Source organism: Hylobates moloch, unplaced genomic scaffold (assembly GCF_009828535.3).
Source record: "Hylobates moloch isolate HMO894 unplaced genomic scaffold, HMol_V3 SCAFFOLD_9, whole genome shotgun sequence".
Taxonomy (NCBI): domain Eukaryota; kingdom Metazoa; phylum Chordata; class Mammalia; order Primates; family Hylobatidae; genus Hylobates; species Hylobates moloch.
This window is the reverse complement of record NW_026652284.1, coordinates 66,560,778-66,573,729: the sequence shown is the minus strand read 5'-3', so window position 1 is coordinate 66,573,729 and position 12,952 is coordinate 66,560,778. Positions and strand designations below refer to the sequence as shown.

At 42.1% G+C, this 12,952-nt stretch overlaps 1 protein-coding gene across 3 annotated transcripts in view; it reads right to left on the bottom strand.

The window, feature by feature from the left end:
* Positions 1-1,103, bottom strand: part of WWP1 (WW domain containing E3 ubiquitin protein ligase 1) — a 123,668-nt gene extending 122,565 nt beyond the window's left edge. For 2 of the 3 annotated variants that reach the window (XM_032759975.2, XM_032759974.2), the window contains exon 1: positions 720-909. The gene's annotated coding sequence lies outside the window, so the exon portion shown is untranslated. Of the gene's footprint in view, positions 1-719 lie in introns of all 3 variants that reach the window. The other variant, XM_032759972.2, reaches the window with a different exon arrangement.
* Positions 1,104-12,952: the final 11,849 nt, after the last annotated feature.

The window sequence follows — 12,952 nt, the reverse complement described above, 5'->3', positions numbered from 1 at the left end:
AACTCCAAATCGGCAGAGCAAAGAAAGGACTGTGAACAAGACTGATCATTTAAAGGTAGTAAAGGTAAGGAGCAAACTACAAAATTAAATTTTTTAAAAAAAGAACACGAAGATGAAAGGAGAGTCTGTAAGTCACAGACAAGATAAGGACTGGTAAAATCTGCAAGGTCACTGGAACCTACCAGGTCACAAAAGGTGGAGGTGGGGGTTGCGCTGGGGGGCGGGGGATGGGGAGCTGCAGAGTCGGTGAAGAACGGGGAGTGATAAAAACATGTCAGAAAAAGACGTTCCAAGGCTGGAGTCCTTGGTTTGCAACGCTGAAATTGGGGTGAAAGTCGGGAACGGGCAATGAGTCCATATATTTGTGTGTGGAGGGAGGTGTTAGGGAAAGGTGGAGAAGGCGAAGAGAAGGCTAAGGAAGCCTAAGAACTGCGGCTGCAGAGTCACGGAAACACTTCGCTCCGCTCCAGGATCACTGGCACAGGCCTGTGCCAGGGCGAACTCCGGGCAAGACCCGTGACCCCACCCCAGAAAACTCCCGACTCTCGGGCTAGAGAAGGTAGCCAAGGTAGGGCGGACCGTCCCCCGACGGCTCCTAGGAGGGTCCAGCCCGGGGGCGGACGGCGCCGGGCGCCCAGCACCGCAGCCAAGGCTCCGGGCCCGCGCCCCCTCCCGCCCTGCCCGCTCGCACCCTCAGCCCCGCGCCGCGCCGTCCTTACCCGGCGCGAAGCTGTCGGCTCCCGGCAGCCAGGCGGCCACGGCAGCGGCACCTCCTCCTGCGGCGGGCGCCCTCACCCTTCCGCGCCCAAGATCGCCATCTCGCAGCAGGCGCGGCGGCGGCAGCCACCCAGGCGTCGGCCCCGGCAGCCCAGGCCGCCAGCAGCCACTCGGAACCCGCACGCGGAGCTCGCCGACACCCGACCCTCCCCCCACCCCCACCCCGGCCACGCACCACCCCCAGCCGACCCCACACCTCCCTTCCTCGGGAGCGCGCCGCGTGGCCGCGTCGCCGGCGCCGCGCCCCGAGCGCGCGCCTCCCCGCCGGCCCCGGCACCGCGCGCTACGCCGCGGCCGCCCAAAGCCTCCAACTCCGGACTCGGAATCCGCCTCCCCCGAGCATGCGCAGCAAGGGCGCTCGGATGCTGGGTTACGAAAACTCCGCTCCTCCGGGTCTTCCGAGCGGTTGAGCGGAGAGGAAGGGACAGCCAATAGCAGGGAGGGGCGGGGCCCGAACCTGTGGAAGGGGCGGGGCCACCGCTGAAATTTGGGAAGAGGCTGCTCTAAGCTCGTGCTGGGCGCTGCTAATTTGACTTTCCGGTCGGCGGCTGATTCCGGAGCAGGACTTCTTAAGGTCCGGGGGCAAAAGTAGGCTGAGCTTCATACATGCATAATACTTCTTGACCTAGCTGACTGACTTCGAACCCATTGCAAGAGTAAATAATTGCATTTAGCCGTTGGTCATATCCGAAGACTTTCGGTCCATTTTTTATTAATCAAAACGTTCATCTGTGGAAGCCCCACCACCTAGTCCTCACTCATATCAGCCCAGTGATAAAGCACATACTTACTGACCAAGTACACGTGTCAGCACAATTAACGCACACAACAATCTGATAAAGTAGCGTCTACTGTCTGCATTTTACAGAAAAGTCAACTGGTTTAGAAAAGTGCTGTTGGTTATGTGTATTGCTTTTCGAAGAAAGGCCAATGTGCAAATAGAAGTCAGTGGGACCACATTACTTACCAGGTGACCCGGTTTCTACTTCAGAGAAGCAGAAGCCTTCAGGCATGGATTTCTACAGCTTTTGCCCAACCACCTGACCAACCCCCATAGATTATATCTACGTCCACACCCAGACTTACTAGTTTTCCTTCTATCTCGGAGGCTAGATGTCCCTGCCCCTCTCCACTGCCTGCTCCCCACTGTGGGCGGTTCTTGGCACATCTTTAACTTCACCCTCTCCACTGCCTGCAACTCTTCAGCATAATCACGTTTTAAGATTAGGTCCTAAATTTTCCGTTGATTTTAAAACCTCTGGTTCTCCTTCCCCTTCCATTTTAACTGAGCTTTTTGAAAGAACTGTATACCAAAAATAGCGCCAACACTTCATGAGTGTGTACAGAATTCAACAAGTATCTCTTGACTGAACAATGCATATTCCCGCCTATCTCCATGCATTAGTTCTTGCCCTCTGGCTTCACACTTGAATTTGGTGCACATTATATCCCCAAAGATCATTCGAAAATATACATCTGTGTCGCTCCACTGCTTAAAATCTTTTTTAAGGGCTTTTCGGAGCTCTCCTGACAAAGATTAACGTGATATTCAAGGTTCCTTTGATGCTCACATGCTCTCTCTCTCCTGTTATGAAAAGCTCCTCACAGTGCCCCATATGTGCCCACTGATCTCTGCTTTAAACATGTACTAAGATTTTCTTCATCTTTTTGATTTGCTGTCCGGTCCCTTTAAATAGATGCAATAATGTGCTTACACACACGTCCTCAGAAATTCCTTAGGTATTCCCCAGCAGGGATCTGGACTCCTTCTCCAGAATGCATGCAGGCCTCCTGCTTCCTGCTCTGTGTCTCACTTTCAGCTCCCCTCATTGCTCAGTTTCCTCCCCTGTTCAGAAGCTCTTAGTACTCACCTAGTCCCCAAGCTGACACCCAATATTGAACCAGACTTTTGTTATTGACTGTCTGTTTGGTTTCAAATGAACAATATTATAAATAGTATTCCATAACCATTGTTCAGGTCCTTATTAACTGTATTAGATAAATTATTAAAAATAATAAAAAAGTATGAACAAGTTTAGCCCTTTTGAAACATATTGTCAACTACCTTCCAGAAAGAGCGTAGGCTCAGGTATCACCTCGCCCAGCATCAAAACACAGCTCTGCCACCCAGTGCCACATTTTGACTTTCACAAGCCCTAGGTGCTTGTACCTGTGTGGGCCTCATCTTTCATAAAATAATACTACAAAATATATTTTATTACTGAATTGGTATGAAGACAAAGATAGTAACATTATACATTAAAATATTTTGTTTGGTCCGGGCGTGGTGGCTCACGCTTGTAATCCCAGCACTTTGGGAGGCCGAGGCGGGCGGATCACGAGGTCAGGAGATCGAGACCACGGCGAAACCCCGTCTCTACTAAAAATACAAAAAATTAGCCGGGCGTGGTGGCGGGCGCCTGTAATCCCAGCTACTCGGAGAGGCTGAGGCAGGAGAATGGCGTGAACCCGGGAGGCGGAGCTTGCAGTGAGCCGAGATTGCGCCACTGCACTCCAGCCTGGGCAACAGAGCGAGACTCTGTCTCAAAAAAAAAAAAAAAAAAAATTTTGTTTGACCTAAACATTCAATTTTTTGCCTTCTGATTTTAAAAGAAATTAAAACATTTTTTGTGGGCCCCCGAAAGTGTTATAAGCCTGAGTCACTGTGTCTACTGTGCCTAATGTATAACCTGACCCTCCTGCCACCTATGAGCTGAGAGATTTGGCCAATTGCTTAATCTAATTGTATCTCAACTAGAAAATTAGTATAGTGCTTCCACATGTTGTAGTAAAAAATATATATAAATTGCTATAAATAACACGCATAGAGCTATGTAACACATGAGCATGGTACATAATCAAGAAATGATTGTCATAATGGTTATCAATTTTCCCACAGCACTACATGACAGTATGTGATTGTCCTTCTTCCATGTGCCCAAATCATCATGGTATGTTTTCATATGTGTATGTATGGTAGCTTATTGTTTGTCCTTTGTCCATTTTCTTACTGAGGTATTTCACAAAAGGGTGCTTCACGCAATGTGGATATTAATCCTTTGTAAAACTATTGATCTTTTCCATTTTTGTATTCTTCCATTATTTTTTACTTCATACATCTTTCCCATCCTGAGATCATATAATTCATCTGTCTTTACTTTTTTCTACTTGTTTGACTATTTTACTTTTTTCATTAAATAATTTTCTTGGATTTATTTTGCAATGATGATCTTTTATTCTTTTAAAAATAGCTCATGGTATTCCCCCAAACCACTTGTTTAAAAAATTGTTCTCTAACTGTAGTGGTTTTAAAATAGGTCTACAGGCCGGGCACTGTGACTCACACCTGTAATCCCAACACTTTGAGACCCCAAAGCAGGTGAATCACTTAAGGCCAGGAGTTTGATACCAGCCTGACCAACATACAAACCCTGTGATATAGTTTGGCTGTGTCCCCACGCAAATCTCATCTTTCTTTTTTTTTTTTTTTTTTTTTTTTGAGATGGAGTGTTGCTCTGTCGTCCAGGCTGGAGTGCTGTGGTGTGATCTTGGCTCACTGCAACCTCCACTCCTGGGTTCAAGTGATTCTCTTGCCTCAGCCTCCCGAGTAGTTGGGATTACAGGCACATGCTACCACACCTGGCTAATTTTTTTTTTAATTTTTAGCAGAGACGGGGTTTCACCATGTTGGCCAGGCTGATCTCGAACTCCTGATCTCAAGTGACCCTCCTGCCTCGATCTCCTAAAGTGCTGTGATTACAGGCATGAGCCACCATCCCCAACCCTAATCTCGTCTTGAATTGTAGTTCCCATAATATCCATGTGTTGTGGGAGGGACCCAGCGTCAGGTAATTTAATCATGGGGGCGGTTACTCTCCTGCTGTTCTGGTGATAGTGAGTGAGTTCTCATAAGATCTGATAGTTTTATAAGGGGCTTTTCCCCCTTTTGCTCAGCAGTTCTCCTTGCTGCCACCATGTGAAGAAGGATGTGCTTGCCTCCCCTTCTGCCATGATTGTAAGTTTCCTGAGGCCTCCCCAGCCATGCTGAACTATGAGTCAATTAAATCTCTTTCCTTTATAAGTTACCCAGTCTCAGGTATGTCTCTATTAGCAGCATGAGAACAGACTAATACACCTTGTCTGTATTATATTTTTAAGCATAATTTTTCTTAATTTCTTAATAAAATATGTCTACAAATATGTTGGTACCTCTGCCCTCAAAAAGTGAAGCCTAGCCAGGCGCAGTGGTTCATGCCTGTAATCCCAGGATTTTGGGAGGCCAAAGTGAGAAGATTGCTTGAGCCCAGGAGTTTGAGACCAGTCTGGACAACATAATGAGACCTCATCTCTACTAAAAATCAAAAAATTAGCTGGGCATGGTGTGTGCACCTGTAATCCCAGCTACTCTGGAGGCTGAGGTGGGAGGGTCACTTGAGCCCAGGAAGTCAAGGCTGCAGTGAGTCATGAGTGCATCATGACTGCACTCCAGCCTGGGTGACAGAGTGAGAGCAAGACTCTGTCTCAAAAACAACAAAAACAAAAAACCAGGAGGCAGAGGTTGCAGTGAGCCAAGATGGCACCACTTCACTCCATCCTAGGCAACAGAGCAAGACTCCCTCTCAAAAAAATAATAATAATTAAAATTAAAAAAATAAACCAGTGAGGCCTAATTCTCTTCCAAAATGAATGTAGGCTGTACTTAGTGACTTGTTGTTAATAGATATAACAAAAGTGACAGTGTGTCACTTCCAAGACCAGGCCATGAAAAGGCATCATGGAGCCTCTCCCACTCTCTTTCAGATCATTCTCAGTTGCCATATGGCAAAGACACAAGAAGCTGCCCTGTGTAGAGACCCACATGGCAAGGAACTGAGACATCCTGCCAACAACCACCAGAGTCTGAGACCTGCTGCCATCACCATGTGAGTGAAACATCTTAGGAGTGGATACTTCGGCCTAAGTCAAGCCTTCAGATGATTGCATCTTGACTGCAGCCTCATCAAAGACCTTGAACCAGAACCACCCAATTCAATTACTCTCAAATGCTTAACCCATAGCAACTATAGCTGTAAAATAAGTGTTTATTGTTTTAAGTCACTAAATTTGGGAGATAATTTATATCTATCCAGAAATAGATAACAAATACACTAATCCTGTTGTTCTCAACTTGGGACCATTTCGTATCCCAGGGGATTTTGGCAATGGCTTACGACATTTTTCGTGGGGGTAGGTTGGATGTTCCGTTGGCATCTAGTGGATAGATGCGACGGATGGTGCTAAACATCCTACAGTGCCCAAGACAGCCCCATCACCCCACTCAAAAAACAAAGCATGATCAGGTTCAAATGGCATTAATGCTGAAGCTGAGAAACTGCCCCAATCTATTTTCCCTTGCACCTTAAAAGTTTCCTATTTCACCTGTACTTGTGAAAGCGGTGGGGTTTGCTTCATTTCCATTACTCATTTGAATGCTGCTTCACTTGTTTCTTTTTTTTTTTCTTTTTCTACTTTTATTTTAGGTTCAGGGAATACCTGTGCAAGTTTGTTGCGTGTGTAAATTGCGTGTCACTGAGGCTTGGTGTACAAATGATCCTATCACCCAAGTGCTTGTTGCTTAACCCTCTTTAGTATTCTCCTCATTCTCATGCTCCCCTGCTGGTCAAAGCTCAAAACTCAGATAGCATAGAGAGCAGTGCCCCTTAGGACAATCTGCACTTCCTTAAGAACTCCTTTGAAGGAGTGAAATATCAACATGAGGCAGTCCTCTCCTCTTCTAATGGTCCTCTCTCCTATTTACCTTCCTATAAGTACCAAACAAAGTAATCAGGTATATCTGTCTTAAGAGGTTCCCACCCCATAAGATATAACTTAAAGCAGTTATATCTTATGAAGTAAATTATTTCTTGTGATAGTCTTTTTTAAAAAAAAACTACTATTTTTAGTAGAGACAGGCCACCAAGTTGGCCAGGCTGCTCTTGAACTCCTGACCCCAGGTGATCTGCCCACCTTGGCCTCCCAAAGTGCTGGGATTACAGGCGTGAGCCACCACACCTGGCCTTTAGTGATACTCTTTGTTTTTATTTTTAAAATATTTTTATAGACACAGGGTCTCACTATTTTGCCCAGGCTGGTCTTGAACTTCAGGCCTTCCTGCCTTGGCCTCCCAAAACACTGGGATTGCAGGTATGAGCCACCTTGTCTAGCCTTTTTATTTTTATTTTTGTGATACTCTTTTTTAATTAACCTGAATGAGGTATTGTTTATATACACTAAACTAATCTCATTTAAATGGTACCGTTCAATAAATTTTAACAAATGAATACACCAGTGTAACTATTACCACAATCATGATACAGAACATTTCCAACACAGCAAAAAGTATTCTCAAGCCCTTCCTCCCCACTACTACTTCTGGTCCTAGGTAACTACTTGTTTGCATTCTGCCACTGTAGAATAATTCTACTTTTTACATAATTTCATTTTTTATTTTTGAGACAGGGTCTTAATCTGTCACCCAGACTGGAGTGCCATGGCATGAACACAGCTCACGGCAGCTTCAATCTCCTGGGTTCAAGGGATCCTCCTGCTTCAGCCCCTGGAGAAACTGGAACTACAGGCATGTGCCACAGGCCCCAGCTAATTCTTTAACTTTTTGTTGAGATGGGGTCTTGCCGTGTTGCCCAGGTTTGTCTCAAACTCCTGGCCTCAGGCAATCCTTCTGCCTCAGCCTCCCAAAGTGCTGGGATTACAGGTGGGAGCCACTGCACCTAGGCCCACTTTTTCAAGAATTTGATATAAGTGGTATCATCCAGTATATACTCTCTTGTTTGTGGTTTCAGCTCAGCACATTTTAGAGATTCATTTATAATATTCTGTGCAGTAGTTATTTCTTCTTTTCTAGTGGAGTAGTGATCCCTTGTATGGATTTGTTACAATTTGTTTATTTTTGTCCTATTCATAGATAATTGGTTTGTTTCCAGTTTTTGGCTACTGTGAATAAAGATTCTATGAACATTTGGTTAAAAGACCTTGTGTGGAAGTATGCTTTCATTTTTCTTGGGCAAATAATACCTAAGAGTAAAACAGCTAGGTCATATGGTCATATATCTAACTTTATGATAAATTGCCAAACTGTTTTCCAAAGTGGTTGTACCATTTCCATTTCCACCAGCAATATATGAGAGTTCCAGTTGTTTCATTTCTTCTCCAATGCTTGGTAATCCTAATTTTCTTTTTTTTTTTTTTCTTTTTTTTTTGAGACGGAGTCTCGCTCTGTCGCCCAGGCTGGAGTGCAGTGGCGCAATCTCGGCTCACTGCAAGCTCCGCCTCCCGGGTTCACGCCATTCTCCTGCCTCAGCCTCTCCGAGTAGCTGGGACTACAGGCGCCCGCCACCACGCCCGGCTAATTTTTTGTATTTTTAGTAGAGACGGGGTTTCACCGTGGTCTCGATCTCCTGACCTCGTGATCCGCCCGCCTCGGCCTCCCAAAGTGCTGGGATCACAAGCGTGAGCCACCGCGCCCAGCCCCTAATTTTCAATTATTGTATTTAAATTTGCATTTTCCTAATAACTAATCATGTTGAGTATCTTTTCCTGTCCTTAAGGGGCATGTGTGTATTTGAACAGACATATCTGTTCAAACCTGTTGTCTACTTCAAATTGGTTTTTTCCTCTTATTACTGGGGTATGTATATTCTGTCTTTTATACTATCCTTTGTCAGATATTGGTGTTGTGAATATTTTCTCCCAGATTATGGCTTGCTATGGCAGTCGACCTCCAAGATGGACCCCACTGATTCTGGACTCCTGGTATGCATACACTGTTATACAGTACTTTCCCCTATTGACTGACCTGTGTGACTGACAGAAAATTGTAGAAGTGATAGTACATGTCTTCTGAGACAACATCATAAAAGATATTGCAGCTCCCACCTTGCCCCCTTGGGTTACTCTTGCTCTAGAGAAAGACAGTCCTTTAGCAAGGATCTTGCCTTGCTGTCTTGCCTCAGACAGGAACTGAGGCCTGTTGATAAATGGACAGCAGCAATTTGCTAGCCATATGTGGCACCTTGGAAATGGATCTTCCAATCCCTCTCAAGTCTTCAGATGACTGCAAGCTCATGTAACACTCTATGCCAGAAGTAGCCAGCCAAGAAATACATATATTCCAGATCTGCAAAAACTGTGACAAATAATAAATCTGTATTATTGTTTTCAGCCACTAGGTTTTAGAGAAATTTTTATACAACAAATATACTTGCATTTTCATTTTCTTAACAATGTGTTTTGAAAAGTCTATGTTTTTATTTTGATGAAGTTCACATCATTTTGTGACATATTTAAGAAATTTTACTTACTTTAAGACAGTGAAGATTTGTTAATACTTTTTTTCTTAAAGTTTATACCTTTAGCTTTTACATTTTGGTCTATAATCTATTTCAAAATAATTTTTGCATATGGTGAGAGGAAAGAGTCAATGCTCTTTTTTTTTCTAAATGGATGTATGGTTGTTTCAATAGCATTTGTTGAAAAGACAATCCCTTCCCCATTGAATTACTTTGGAACTTTTGTGAAAACTCTATGTCTATTTCTGCACTCTCTATTCCTTCCATTGAACCATATGTCTATCCTTACACAAATATCACACTGTCTTGATTACTATAACTTTAGAAAGTCTTAAAATTGGGAAGTGTAAATTTTCCAAATTTGTTCTTTTTCAAAATGGTTTTGACTCTTCCAGGTTCTTTGCATATTTTATGCTTTTTGATGCTGCAAGAGATCTTCAACAAGTTCATAGAAATATGCATATTTTGAAAAAAACTATGCATGGATTTTAAAATTTTTTGCCCCCAGATGAACTCACACTAACTTGTTATAACATGTATGAGCAGGATGTAGTTTGAGTCACTAAGAAGGATAAGACATCAGTTTGAAAAAAAGCCCCTATCAGAGTAGCATGAATTCTGCTAGAGTTGAAGCAAGAACAGACATCAAACTTATGGGGAAGCTTGGGTAGAACAATGGTAAAATCTCTGATGCTTTATGAAAAATTTGTGGGGACAATGCACCAAAGCAATCAACAGTTTACAAATGGATAACTCATTTTAAGAAGGGAGCAGATTATGTAAAAGATGAAGCCTGCAATGACAGACCTTCACATCAGTTTGCAAGGAAAAAATTCACCTTGTTCATACCCTCATTCAAGAGGCCTGACAATTAGCAGGAGAAACAATAGCCACCACAGAAAACTCAAATCTCATAGCTTACACAATCTGACTGAAAAACTAAAGTGGAGCAAACTTTTCACTCAACAGGTGCCAAAACCATTGTACCCAGATCAACTGCAAACAAGAGCAGAGCTTTTAATGGAAATTTTAAATGAGTAAGATAAAAATCCTGAAGCATTTCTTTCAAGAATTGTAACAGGAGATGAAACATGGCTTTACCAATATAATCCTGAAGACAAAGTACAATCAGAGCAATGGCTACCAAGAGGTGGAAGTGGTCCAGTCAAAGCAAAAGCAGACCTGCCAAGAGCAAAGTTCGTGGGAATAGTTTTTTGGGATGCTTATTTTCCTTGTTGACTTTCTGAAGAGCCAAAGAACAATAATATCTGCTTGTTACAAGAGTGTTTTGAGAAAGTTTGCTAAAGCTTTAGCAGAAAAATTTCTGGAAAAGCTTCACCAGACAGTCTTTCTACCCCAACAATGCTCCCGCTCATTCTTCTCATCAAACAAGGGCAATTTTACAAGACGCTCAATGAGAAATCATTAGGCATCCACCTTAAAGTCCTAATTTGGCTCTTTCTAACTTATTTTTGTTTCCTAATCTTAAAAAATCTGCAAAAGGCTCCCATTTGTCTTCAGTTAATCATGTAAAAAAGATATGGTTAAATTTCCAGGACTCTCAGTTTTTTTAGGGATGGATTGAATGACTGGTGTCATCACTTACAACCATGGTTGACCTCGATGGAGCTTATGTTGAGAAATAAAGTTTATATTCTTTATCTTTTAATTCAGTTTTTCCATGAACATTTTGAAGTGCCCTCATATTATAAATGATATTTCATTGTTAGTGGTTCATTAATAGGGTATTTAAATACAATTCTTTTTAAATATTAGTCCTGTACACTGAGATCATGTTTAGAAACCTATTAGTTCTAGTAGTATTTTATATATTTCTTTTGATTTTCTATGTATACAATCATGTTTCTCCAAATTAAGAGTTTTATTTTTTCCTTCCATTCCGTATGCTTTTAGTTCCTTTTCTTGCCCTATTGCATGGACTAGAACATCCTGTACAATGTTGAGCAGAAGTGATGAGAAATACATCCTTACCTTGTTCCTGATTTTCAGGCAAAGCATTCAGTGTTTTACTATCAAGTATGCTATCTGTAGGCTTTTTGTATATGTAATTTATGAGGTTGAGGAAGTTCCCTTCTTTTCTTAGTTTGCTCGGAGCTTTTTATATTTTTGAGATAGGGTCTGAGTCACCTAGCCTGGAGTGCTGTGTCACGATCATGGCTCACTGCAGCCTCAACCTCCTGGGCTCATGTGATCCTTCCACCTCAGCCTTCTGAGTACCTGGGAGTACAGAAGCATACCACCACACTCGGCTCATTTTTTGTAGAGACAGGGTTTCACTATGTTGCTCTGGCTGGTCTCGAACTCCTGGACTCAAGTGATCCTCTCACCACAGCCTCCCAAAGTGCTGGGATCACAGACATGAGCCACTGTGCTTGGCCTGTCAAAAGCTTTTTAATCATGAATAAATGTTACATTTGTGTCAATGCTTGGTGGTGGGGGGGGGGGGCATCTTTTGAGATGATCTTTTTGCTTTTGTGTTTAGACTATTAATATGATTGATTAAACGTTTTGATTTTCAAATGTCAAACTAACCTTATATTTCTGGGATAAACCACACTTGGTCATGATGCATTCTCCCTTTTATATATTGCTGGGTTTTTATTTGCTAATGTTTTAAAGGATGTTAATGAATCCAAATTCATTAGGGATATTGATCTGTAGTTTTCTTCTAATATCTTCGTCTATATTATCATGGTGAGACTGACCTGATAAAATGAGCTTGGAAGTATATGCTCCTTATCTATTACCTACACTAGAGTTTTCTTTTTGAGAAAGTTTAAAGTGTGAATTTAATTTCTTTTATAAATTAAAGACAGTTCACATTTTCTTTTTTTTTTATGGCAGTTTGGGTAATTTTGTCTTTTAAGATATTTGTCCATTTCATTTAAGTTTTCAGGTTTATTGATCCAAAATTGTTAATCATATTTCTTTGTTATTCCTTAATATTTATAGGATTGTAGTGATGTCCCATCTTTTACTCCTAATATTTGTAATTTGTATATTCTCTGCCTTTTATATGATCAATTTGGTTAAACGTATTTCAATTCAATCTTTTCAAAGAAGAGCTTTGATTTCATTAATGTTATTGTCTGCCTATTTTCTCTTTCATTTATTTTAGCTTTCATTTTTATTATTGCTACATTTCTACTTACTTTGGGTGTATTTGCTCTTGTTTTGCAAATAAACCCAGCTACTGGGGAAGCTGAGGTGCAAGGATTGCTTGAGCCCAGGAGGTTGAACCTGCAGTGAGCCATGATCACACAACCACATTGTGCCCAGGTGACGAGCAAGACCCTGTCCCAAAAAGTAAAAAAAAAAAAAACAAAAAAAGAAAGAAAGAAAAGAAATTTAATTGCCATTGTAACAGTTCTAAGAGGTGGGAATTTTAGTTGCTGATTATGCTATGAGAGCTCTATCTTCATGGGTGGGATTGGTGCTGTTATAAAATGGTGAATTCACGCCCCTTTTGCTCTCTCTTTACCCTTCCATATTCTGCCATGATATGACACAGCAAGAAGGCCCTTCCAAGATGCTAGCACCTTGATCTTAGACTTCCCAGCTTCCAGATTCACAAACGAGTAAATTTCTGTTCATTATAAATTACTCAATCTCAAGTATTCTGTTATAGCAGCAGAAAATGGACCAAGACACGCACCATTTTGCTGTTGTTTCTTTCAAAATATTTGTCTATATCATTGGTTTTGAACTGTTTGGATTATTATATGTCTTTGTGTGATTTGCTATGTATTTACATACACAGGGCCACCCCTTGAGATTTAAATAAAATTGGCTCCAACCCCTTAGCCAAC